The sequence below is a fragment of the Rhinoraja longicauda genome, chromosome 5 (genome assembly GCF_053455715.1).
Source record: "Rhinoraja longicauda isolate Sanriku21f chromosome 5, sRhiLon1.1, whole genome shotgun sequence".
Classification (NCBI taxonomy): Eukaryota; Metazoa; Chordata; class Chondrichthyes; order Rajiformes; family Arhynchobatidae; genus Rhinoraja; species Rhinoraja longicauda.
The window spans coordinates 6,387,491-6,399,818 of record NC_135957.1 but is presented as its reverse complement, the minus strand read 5'-3'; positions in this window follow the sequence as shown (position 1 = coordinate 6,399,818).

Sequence of the window (12,328 nt, the reverse complement as noted above, 5' to 3'; positions counted from 1 at the left end):
AATAGCTGGCAATCTTCGTGCTTGCCCTCAAACGTCAGCCTCCCGTGATAGTCAGCGGCTAGCTAATCCACACAACTGAGGAAATGACAGGGGTGGCCCACTGCCTGTAGAACAACCATGCGCCACCACCAGACTCGGAAACAGCTTCTTCCCCTCTGTTATCAGGCTTCAGAAACGGCCCTTCCATAATAATAATAATAATAATAATAATAATAATAATAATATTCATTTATTGTCATTGCAACGAGTACAACGAAATTAAAAAATAGCCAATCCTGACGGTGCGTACAAACATATATGCAATAAATGCAAAAACAAATAAATACATAAATACAATTAAATACAATTATATTAAGTACAAGATTTTTTAACGGTGTTGCCTAGTGCAAAGGTAGTGTTCAGTTCTCGTATGGCCCTGGGGGTACTGTCCGATTCACCTCTACCCCATCGCGGACATTGGACGTTGGAATTTAGAAGGATGACAGGGGAACTTACAGACACGTATAAAATTATAAAAGGACTGGACAAGCTAGATGCAGGAAAAATGTTGCCAATGTTGGGGGAGTCCAGAACCAGGGGCCACACAGTCTAAGAATAAAGGGGAGGCCATTTAAAACTGAGGTGAGGATAAACTTTTTCACCCAGAGAGGGTGAAGCCATGATCACATTGAATGGCGGTGCTGGCTCGAAGGGCCGAATGGCCTCCTCCTGCACCTATTGTCTATTGTCTATTGTGAATTTGTGGAATTCTCTGCCACAGAGGGCAGTGGAGGCCAATTCACTGGATGAATTTTAAGAGAGAGTTAGATAGAGCTCTAGGGGCTAGCGGAATCAAGGGATATGGGGAGAAGGCAGGCACGGGGTTACTGATTATGGATGATCAGGCATGATCACAATGAATGGCGGTGCTGGCCTGAAGGGCCAAATGGCCTCCTCCTGCACCTATTTTCTATGTTTCTATGGAACTGGTGCGCTATAATGCTGAGAACTACATTCTGCGATCTGTATCTTCCCCTTTGCTCAACCTACTGTACTTGAGTTTTGCTTAGTTGTAATTCTTAACGTAAACCTGAACAGAAGCATAATTCTAAACATAAAATCTGAACATAAACATAAAATGCTAAACAGAAAATCTGAACGTAAACCTAACACTAAATGTTAACTTGAACCAAAAACTTAACCTAATACTAAAACTAAAACTTATCCTAAACCTAATTCTAAATGTAAAACTAAAATGAAACCTGATTCTACCGAACCCTAAACCTAATCGATGGTGCTTGCTCGCAGTGGGATGGGACAGTACAGGAAGGAACTGCAGGTGCTGGTTTAAACCGAAGATAGACACAAAATGCTGGAGTAACTCAGCGGGGCAAGCAGCAGTCTGAGGAAGGGTCTCGACCCGAAACGTCACCCATTATAACTTCCCTTTAAGAATAAGGGGTCGGCCATTTAGAACTGAGATGAGGAAACACTTTTTCAGTCAGAGAGTTGTGAATCTGTGGAATTCTCGGCCTCAGAAGGCAGTGGAGGCCAATTCTCTGAATGCATTCAAGAGAGAGCTAGATAGAGCTCTTAAGGATAGCGGAGTCAGGGGGTATGGGGAGAAGGCAGGAACGGGGTACTGATTGAGAAGGATCAGCCATGATCACATTGAATGGTGGTGCTGGCTCGAAGGGCTGAATGGCCTCCTCCTGCACCTATTGTCTATTGTCTGTTGTCTCCAGAGATGCTGCCTGTCCCGCTGAGTTACTCCAGCATTTTGTGTCGATCTGCGGGATGGGACTGGTTTGGGGATCTGAGGCCCATTTAATTGACTGAAACTAATGAGCAAGCAGAGAGTTGCTGCTCCAAGCCCATCCCTCTGGTCGCTGACGAAGCGATCTATAAAAGTGTGGCTGGATGAGTGGGAATGGTGGCAGTGGTTGTGGTGCAGGAGGTCACCGGTTCAAATCCCGCCACAGGCACAATTGTGGAGCTGAACTCAGTGAATCCGGAAGACGGTGACCAGCTTTGAGGAAAACATTGGTTTCCCTGTTGTGATCCCGGGTGGATGCCAGGTCACACCACCCTACCCCAGAACCCAGAACCAGGGCACACTACTGGTGGCCAATGCAAACTGCGCCCGTTCCAAGCAGAGTGCAGCCACCTCAAGCTAAACAGTGGACATGTCTGAGAGTTGTCGTCTGGCCTCGGTCCGGTAGAGGTCAGCACGCCAGACTACCACAGCACCTCCCTTGTCAGCGGGTTTGATGAATAAGTCCGGGTTGTTAAACAGTGGTCATATCATATCATCATATCATATATATACAGCCGGAAACAGGCCTTTTCGGCCCACCAAGTCCGTGCCGCCCAGCGATCCCCGCACATTAACACTATCCTACACCCACTAAGAACAATTTTTACATTTACCCAGCCAATTAACCTACAAACCTGTACGTCTTTGGAGTGTGGGAGGAAACCGAAGATCTCGGAGAAAACCCACGCAGGTCACGGGGAGAACGTACAAACTCCTTACAGTGCAGCACCCGTAGTCAGGATCGAACCTGAGTCTCCGGCGCTGCATTCGCTGTAAAGCAGCAACTCTGCCGCTGCGCTACCGTGCCGCCCTATAGAGTCATAGACTTGCACACAGGCCCTTCGGCCCAACTTGCCCACACTGGCCAACATGCCTCAGCTACACTAGTCCCACCTGCCCGTGTACACCCCATATCCCTCCAAACCTGTCCTATCCATACACCTGTCTAACTGCTTTTTCAACTTTGGGATAGTCCCAGCCTCAACTACCTCCTCTGGCAGCTTGTTCCATACACCCACCACCCTTTGTAGTGAAAAAGCTACCCCTCAGATTCCTATAAAATCTTTCCCCCTTCACCTTAAACCTATGTCGTCTGGTCCATGATTTCCCTACTCTAGGCAAGAGACTGTGCATCTCACGGTGTTAATGCAGTGTTAATTAAAGATGGGTATAGTCTCTGCACCTCCTGAGATCCACCAGAATGTTGCCTGGGATTGAGCAGTTCACTCATAGAGCATAGAAAAGTACAGCACAGGAAGAGGCCCTTCGGCCCACAATGTCTACGACTAGGGGTGCCAACTATCTCACTCCCAAATACTGGACAAGGTAACATGACTACCGCGCCCCATGTGACCTCATCCAGCCAGCGGCCACGTGCTCCCGCTCCACCAATGGCGGCAGCCCGGGCCGGGAGGCGGGTTGCTACGCAACCTCCGTTAGGCGGCGCCCGGGCCTCCAGTCCTAGACTGTCCGGAGCTAAAATGTCAGAAGCCTAGACTATCGGGGCCTACAGCGTCGGGGCCTACAGTGTCGGGGCCTACAGCGTTGGGGCCTACGGTGTCCGGGCCTACAGCGTCCGGGCCTACAGTGTCGGGGCGTACGGTGTCCGGGCCTACAGCGTTGGGGCGTACAGCATCGGGGCCTACAGCGTCGGGGCCTATAGTGTCCAGGCCTACAGTGTCGGGGCCTACAGCGCTGGGGCCTACAGTGTCGGGGCCTACCGCGTCCTGGCCCACAGCATCCGGGCCTACAGTGTCGGGGCCTACCGCGTCCGGGCCTACAGCGCCCCCCCCCGGGCCTAATATGGGACAAGGGCGGTCCCGCACGGGACAAACCAATTTAGCCCAAAATATGGGATCTCCTGGCTAATACGGGACAGTTGGCAACCTTATCTATGACGAACATGATGCCAGGACCTACTCTGATCTGTGTGTACATCATCCATGTTCTTCCTGTCAGTTTCTGTTTGGTCAGTTATGCCGAGCTCTGTTCATTTGGTTCACGTTTGACAGCCAGAGATCCCCCCTGACTGACTTCTGACCGGACTTCAGGAGGCCTGGGCCTAAACCAGCAAGGGTCAACACTGTGTTTTAAGATTCATTTTAGGAGGTCAGTAACTGTAGGCAAAGAGATACAGCCAGTCATTGAAAGTAGGCATGCAGGTGCAGCAGGCAGTGAAGAAAGCAAACGGTATGTTGGCATTCATAGCAAGAGGATTTGAGTATAGGAGCAGGGAGGTTCTGCTGCAGTTGTACAGGGCATTGGTGAGACCGCACCTGGAGTATTGCGTGCAGTTTTGGTCTCCTAATCTGAGGAAAGACATTCTTGCCATAGAGGGAGTACAGAGAAGGTTCACCAGATTGATTCCTGGGATGGCAGGACTTTCATATGAAGAAAGACTGGATAGACTCGGCTTGTACTCGCTGGAATTTAGAAGATTGAGGAGGGATCTTATAGAAACTTACAAAATTCTTAAGGGGTTGGACAGGCCAGATGCAGGAAGATTGTTCCCGATTTATTCACAAAATGCTGGAGTAACTCAGCAGGTCAGGCAGCATCTCGGGAGAGAAGGAATGGGTGACGTTTCGGGTCGAGACCCTTCTTCAGACTGATTGTTCCCGATGTTGGGGAAGTCCAGAACAAGGGGGTCACAGTTTAAGGATAAGGGGGAAGTCTTTTAGGACCGAGATGAGAAAGTTTTTTTTCACACAGAGTGTGGTGAATCTGTGGAATTCTCTGCCACAGAAGGTAGTTGAGGCCAGTTCATTGGCTATATTTAAGAGGGAGTTAGATGTGGTCCTTGTGGCTAAAGGGATCAGGGGGTATGGAGAGAAGGCAGGTACGGGATACTGAGCTGGATGATCAGCCATGATCATATTGAATGGCGGTGCAGGCTCGCAGGGCCGCATGGCCTACTCCTGCACCTATTTTCTATGTTGCTATGTTTCTAACCATAGATTTGAGACTTTAGAGATATAGTGCAGAAGCAGCCCCTTCGGCCCACTGAGACTGCGCCAACCAGTGACTACCCCCTACGTTAGCCTACACGCACCGGAGACAGGTTTACAACTTAACAAAGGGACAACTCACGCGGTCGCAGGGAGAACGTTCAAACTACAGACTGCACTCATAGTCAGGATCCAATCCGGGCCTGGTACGGGAGTTTGTACGCTCTCCCCGTGACCGCGTGGGCTTCCTCCTGGTGCTCCGGTTTCCTCCCACATCACAAGGACGTGCGGGTTTGTGGGTTAATCAGCCCTCTGTAAATTGTTCCTGCCCGATGTGCGGGGAGCGGATGAGAAAGTGGGATAACACAGGACTGGTATGCAAGGGTGACTGATGGTCGGCGTGGATTTGGTGGGCTGCTGGGCCTGTTCCCGCACCGTATCTCTGAACAAAACTAAAGGTTTCCTTGCAGACGTGCGGGTTTGCAGGTTCACTGGCCTCTGTAAAATCCCCCCCTAGCATATAGGGGGGTGGATGCAAAAGTAGAATAACATGGGACTAGTGTGAACGGATGATGGGCATGGTCTCAGTGGGCCGAAGGGCCTATTTCCATCTGAATCTCCCACCATAATCATAATTAAGAGCACACAGAGGCAGGAACAGTTGCCCATTGATCTGACGCTGGAAGCACATGGGAAAGATGGCACAAGACTGTGGGTGGTTGATGGCCACAAACATGGCATTCCCTCCGCTCGAGATCAGTGCGACAAGCCCGTACACTGTAGCTGAGTGGGACCTTTGAAACCAAGCCCGCAATTAGCAGAGCTAGGGAGAGACAATGTCAGTTAGACAATAGACAATAGGTGCAGGAGGAGGCCATTCGGCCCTGCGAGCCAGCACCACCATTCAATGTGATCATGGCTGATCATTCCCAATCAGTACCCCGTTCCTGCCTTCTCCCCATACCCCCTGACTCCGCTATCCTTAAGAGCTCTATCTAGCTCTCTCTTGAATGCATTCAGAGAATTGGCCTCCACTGCCTTCTGAGGCAGAGAATTCCACAGATTCACAACTCTCTGACTGAAAAAGTTTTTCCTCATCTCAGTTCTAAATGGCCTACCCCTTATTCTTAAACTGTGGCCCCTGGTTCTGGACTCCCCCAACATTGGGAACATGTTTCCTGCCTCCAACCCCTTAATAATCTTATACATGGTGCCGTGGACGCGACAAGCAGGTCGACATTAGCCAGATTAATTAACACTAAAACCAGCTTCTCGGAATGGGACCCAAAAGTATAGCATTGTTAGTGCAGCATCAGATAGTACAGCTCTGACAGAACTTCATTGTTTCAACTAATCCTCGTCTTTTTCCAGAATTTGAGTCTCCAATTTCATTCAGTTGCAGCAGACGTTGGCTAGGGTTGTGGTGTTGAGGCGCTCCTGGTTTTACTTTGATGGGATCAGACATATATCCCCCACGGAGTTGTCCACTCCATTCAATAGTAGCGGACTACGCAAAGCATTCATTGCGCCTTGTAGAGACAGCGTGGAAACATTGCCCTTCAGCCCAACTTGCCCACGCCGACCAACATGCCCCGTCTACACTAGCCCCACCTGCCTGCTTTGGGCCCACATCCCTCTAAACCTGGTATTTATTCACAAAATGCTGGAGTAACGCAGCAGGTCAGGCAGCATCTCGGGAGAGAAGGAATGGGTGACGTTTCGGGTCGAGACCCTTCTTCAGACTGAAGGGTCTTCATAAGGGTCTCGACCCGAAACGTCACCCATTCCTTCTCCCCCGAGATGCCGCCTGACCTGCTGAGTTACTCCAGCATTTTGTGAATAAATACCTTCGATTTGTACCAGCATCTGCAGTTATTTTCTTATACTCCCTCTAAACCTGTCCTATCCACGTACCTGTCTAATTGTTTCTTAAACGTTGCGATCGTCCCTGTTTCTACTACCTCCTCCGGAAGCTCTTCCCACCACCCTTTGTGTGAAAAGGTTACCCCTCCGATTCCTATTAAATCTTTTCCCCCTTCACCTTGAACCTATGTCCTCTGGTTCTCGATTCCCCTACTCTGGGCAAGAGACTCTGTGCGTCTACCCGATCTATTCCTCTCATGATTTTATACACCTCTATCACCCCTCATCCTCCTGCTCTCCAAGGAATAGAGTCCCAGCCTGCTCAACCTCTCCCTGTAACTCAGACCTTTGAGTCCTGGCGACATCCTCATAAATCTTCCCTGTAACCCTTTCCAACTTGACAACATCTTTCCCATAACATGGTGCCCAGAACTGAACACAATGCTCTAAATACTGACTCCTAACATAACTCAATGTCAAACCACAAGATATTTTTTTGGAATGCTTCCAAGCATGCAGATACAGCAGGCAGTGAAGAAAGACAATGGAATGTTGGCCTTCATAACAAGAGGAGTTGAGTATAGGAGCAAAGAAATCCTTCTGCAGTTGTACAGGGCCCTAGTGAGACTGCACCTGGAGTACTGTGTGCAGTTTTGGTCTCCAAATTTGAGGAAGGATATTCTTGCTATTGAGGGCGTGCAGCGTAGGTTCACAAGGTTGATTCCCGGAATGGCGGGACTGTCATATGTTGTAAGACTGGAGCGACTAGGCTTGTACACACTGGAATTTAGAAGGATGAGAGAGGATCTTATTGAAACATATAAGATTATTAAGGGATTGGACACATTAGAGGCAGGAAACATGTTCCCAATGTTGGGGGAGTTCAGAACCAGGGGCCACAGTTTAAGAATAAGGGGTAGGCCATTTAGGACGGAGATGAGGAAAAACCTTTTCATTCAGAGAGTTGTAAATCTGTGGAATTCAGTGCCTCAGAAGGCAGTGGAGGCCAATTCTCTGGATGCTTTCAAGAGATAGTTAGATAGAGCTCTTAAGGATAGCGGAGTCAGGGGGTATGGGGAGAAGGCAGGAACAGGGTACTGATTGAGAATGATCAGCCATGATCACATTGAATGGCAGTGCTGGCTCGAAGGGCCGAATGGCCTCCTCCTGCACCTATTGTCTATTGTCTATTATCTATTAGTTTCAGAGGTAGAGCATTGAAACAAGCCTTTCAGGCCCACCGAGTCCACGCCAACAATTGATCACCTGATAACTCCGGTTCTATGTTATCCAACTTTCTTATGTTATTGTGTTATCTATGAGTAGAGTCATAGAAACAGAAAAATAGTTGCAGGAGTAGGCCATTCGGCCCTTCTAAAATCAGTACCCCGTTCCTGCTTTCCCCCCATATCCCTTGATTCCGTTAGCCCTAAGAGCTAAATCTAACTCTCTCTTGAAAACATTCAGTGAATTGGCCTCCACTGCCTTCTATGGCAGAGAATTCCACAGATTCACAACTCTCTGGGTGAATTTTTTTTTCCTCATCTCAGTCCTAAATGGCCCAACCCCTTATTCCTAAACTGTGACCCCTGGTTCTGGACTCCCCCAACATCGGGAACATTTTTCCTGCATCTACCCTGTCCAATTCTTTAAGAGAATTGTATATGTTTCTATAAGATCCCCTCTTATCCTTCTAAATTTCAGTGAGTCATAGAGTGATACAGTGTGGAAACAGGCCCTTCGGCCCAACTTGCCCACACCGGCCAACACGTCCCAGCTACGCTAGTCCCACCTGCCCGCGCTTGGTCCATATCCCTCCAAACCTGTCCTAGCCATGTAAACTTGTGACGCTGCTGCAGGTGAGAGTTTCATTGATCCGTTGTTGGCACACGTGACAATTAAGCACCCTTGACCCTTCTCCAGAGTTACTCCGGCACTTTGTGGCTTTCTCGTAAACCAGCACCTGCAGTTCCTTGTTTCTGAATGTTAAGAATAAGTTCTTAAACATTGCACAACACCAACCATTGCCCAACTTCAGCAACTACGATCCACAAACCTCGTTTTGTTTGCACTGCGGATTTGAGTTTTGCACTATTGGAGTCTGGTTACCTAGTATTTCAGATGATTAATTTGTATCGTATTATTGATTATTGTACATTTATCTGTGTGCTCTTTCATTTACTTCCTATAATTCTGTAGCTAGTAAGAATGTAATTGTTCCATCGTCGGTATATTAAGTTTCCTTGACTTTTGAAGTTCATTGCTGGTGCTTTTACAATAGTTTAGTTTAGTTTACTTTAGAAATACAGTACGGAAACAGGCCCTTTGGCCCACCGAGTCTGCACCAACCATCGATCACCTGTTCACAATACTTATCATATCATATCATATCATATATATACAGCCGGAAACAGGCCTTTTCGGCCCTCCAAGTCCGTGCCGCCCAGTGATCCCCGCACATTAACACTATCCTACACCCACTAGGGACAATTTTTACATTTACATTTACCCAGCCAATTAACCTACATACCTGTACGTCTTTGGAGTGTGGGAGGAAACCGAAGATCTCGGAGAAAACCCACGCAGGTCACGGGGAGAACGTACAAACTCCTTACAGTGCAGCACCCGTAGTCAGGATCGAACCTGAGTCTCCGGCGCTGCATTCGCTGTAAAGCAGCAACCCTACCGCTGCGCTACCGTGCCGCTTACATGTTATCTCACTTTCTCTTTCACTCCTTACACAATTTACAGAGGGGCAATGAACTTACAAACCTGCACGTTTTAAAAGGGCGTGGGAGGAAGACAGAGCAAGCCCATGTGGTCACGGGAAATTCCAACGTTCACAAATTCCACACAGACAGAACCCGAGGTGAGGATCGAACCGGGGTCTCTGGCGCTGTGAGGCGGCGGTTCTACCAGCTGTGCCACCGTGCCACTCTTTTGGGTAGTATTGTAGCCCCTCACTTACCAGCCCTTGCTCGAATGTAATGATACAGACGTATAGAGTTGTACAGCATAGAAGCAGGCCCTTCGGCCCACCTTGCCCACGCCGGCCACCACACCTATCTATACTAACCCCTCCAGCCTGCTTCAATTCCCTCGCACCTTTGCTCGTTCACCTTTACCTCTCTGGATGCCTCTCGGTCAGGCTCTGAGATTGTTCCCCTGGACTGCATCATTCATTTAGCGAGGAATTGCGAACGGGGCAATCAAAGCCTGAATGATCTCACAATCGTTTTATCAACAATTTCGATTTAGTTTCACTTTACAAGTGACCGCTGATCGCTGATCTAACGAGTTGCCTTTTATTTAGTAGAGTCATCGAGCCTTAAAGTCGCACAGCACGGAAATAGGTCCAAGTCATCTATGCCGACACAGGTGCCCCATCTAAATTAACCCCTTAAGACCGTATTTGGCCCATATCCATCGAAACCCTTCCTGTACATGTACCTGTCCAAATGTTTTGGCCTGGTGCCTACGTTAACTACCTCCTGTGGCAGCTCGTTCCAAACACCCATACACGAGTGAAAAGGTGACTGCTCAGGTTGCTGTTAAATGTTTCCCCTTTCACCTTAATTCCAAGTTCTCCAGTTCTTGGTTCTCCTACCCTGGTTAAACAACTATCTACCCCCTCCCCCCCTCTCTCTGGATGTTAAAGGTGCTCATAATTGTTATCCAGGATTTTGATTTTGTTGCACCTTATACGTTTTTATAAAGCTCTTCAACAGTTCAACAGTTCAACAGAGCTTTATTTGTCATTCGGTACCAAGGTACCGAACGAAACTACACAGCAGTCACACAAAAAAGAACACAAGACACATGACCCCAACACAAACGTCCATCACAGTGACTCCAAACACCCTCTCACTGTGATGGAGGCAACAAAACTTCCACTCTCTTCCCCACGCCCACGGACAGACAGCTCGTCCCCGACCGACCCGCACAGTCCCCGCAAGGGGGTGGAAGTCCCCGCGGCCGAGTCGCACCGGGCGCTGAAACGTCTCGCGGCCGAGCCGGGCGATGGAAGGCCCCGCGACCGAGCCTTGCGCAGCTAAGTCCCACGGCCGAGCCGCACCGGGCGATGTTAAGTCCAGCGGCCGAGCTGCACCAGCGATTGTGTCTCTCTGTGACTATGGCCCCAAAGCAGAAGCTAATTCTGCTGCCACCATCGTCTACTGTACAAGTGATGGCTCCCACTGACTGTCGCCGGAAGCTTGAGCCCTTTTTCAGGACGGACGATGACAGTGAGGCAACATTTGAAAGATGGGCATGAAAGAAGAAGTCTAAATAAAACTCACCAATGCATTTTAAGGGTGGGTTTTATTTAGTAGAGCCACAGAGAAACAGAATCGTAGAGTCAAAGAGCTGTACAGCATGGCAACAGGCCCTTCAGCCCATCTTGTCCACACCATCCAATTTGGCAGACTGGTCCAGTCCCATTGTCTTGCGTTTGGCTTATATTTACGAGGGTGTCGTCGCCAGGAATTGAGGGCCTGAGTTATTGGGAGAGGTTGGGTAGGCTGGGACTGCACCTGGTGAGACCACACCTGGAGGACTGTGTGCAGTTTTGGTCTCCAAATTTGAGGAAGGATATTCTTGCTATTGAGGGCGTGCAGCGTAGGTTCACTAGGTTAATTCCCGGAATGGCGGGACTGTCGTATGTTGAAAGGCTGGAGCGATTGGGCTTGTATACACTGGAATTTAGAAGGATGAGGGGGGATCTTATTGAAACATATAAGATAATTAGGGGATTGGACGCATTAGAGGCAGGAAACATGTTCCCAATGTTGGGGGAGTCCAGAACAAGGGGCCACAGTTTAAGAATAAGGGGTAGGCCATTTAGAACGGAGATGAGGAAGAACTTTTTCAATCAGAGAGTGGTGAAGGTGTGGAATTCTCTGCCTCAGAAGGCAGTGGAGGCCAGTTCGTTGGATGCTTTCAAGAGAGAGCTGGATAGAGCTCTTAAGGATAGCAGAGTTAGGGGGTATGGGGAGAAGGCAGGAACGGGGTACTGATTGAGAGTGATCAGCCATGATCGCATTGAATGGCGGTGCTGGCTCGAAGGGCTGAATGGCCTACTCCTGCACCTATTGTCTATTGTCTATTGACTTTATCCCTTGTAATGTAGGAAAGTGAGGGGTGATCTTCTGGAGGAGTACAAGATCGCAAGGGGAATAAATAAGGTGATTGTACGGAGTATTTTACCACCAGTTGGGGAATCAAGAAACTGAGAACATAGGTTTGAGGTGAGAAGGGTGAGATTTAATAGGAACTTAATAGGATTTAATAGGCACCTTTTTCACACAGAGTGTGGTGGTTGTATGGAACGAGCTGTCAGAGGAGGTTGTTGAGGCAGGTAATATATCAACATATAAAAGACACTTGGGCAGGTACATGGATAGGAAATGTTTAGGAGGATGTGGGCCAAACGCGGGCAGGTGGGACACATGTAGGTACGACTTATAGATGGGGCATCTTAGTCAGCATGGGGAAGTTGGACTGAAGGGCCTGGTTCCGAGCTGTATCACAAGTGAAAGGAATAGAATTAGGCCACTCGGCCCATCAAGTCTACTCCACCATTCAATCATGGTTGATCTACCTCCATTCTCCTGCCTTCTCCCCATAACCTCTGACACCTGTACTAATCAAGAATCTATCTATCTCTGCCTTAAATACGTCCACTGACAGCCTTCTGTGGCAAAGAATTCCACAGATTCACCAC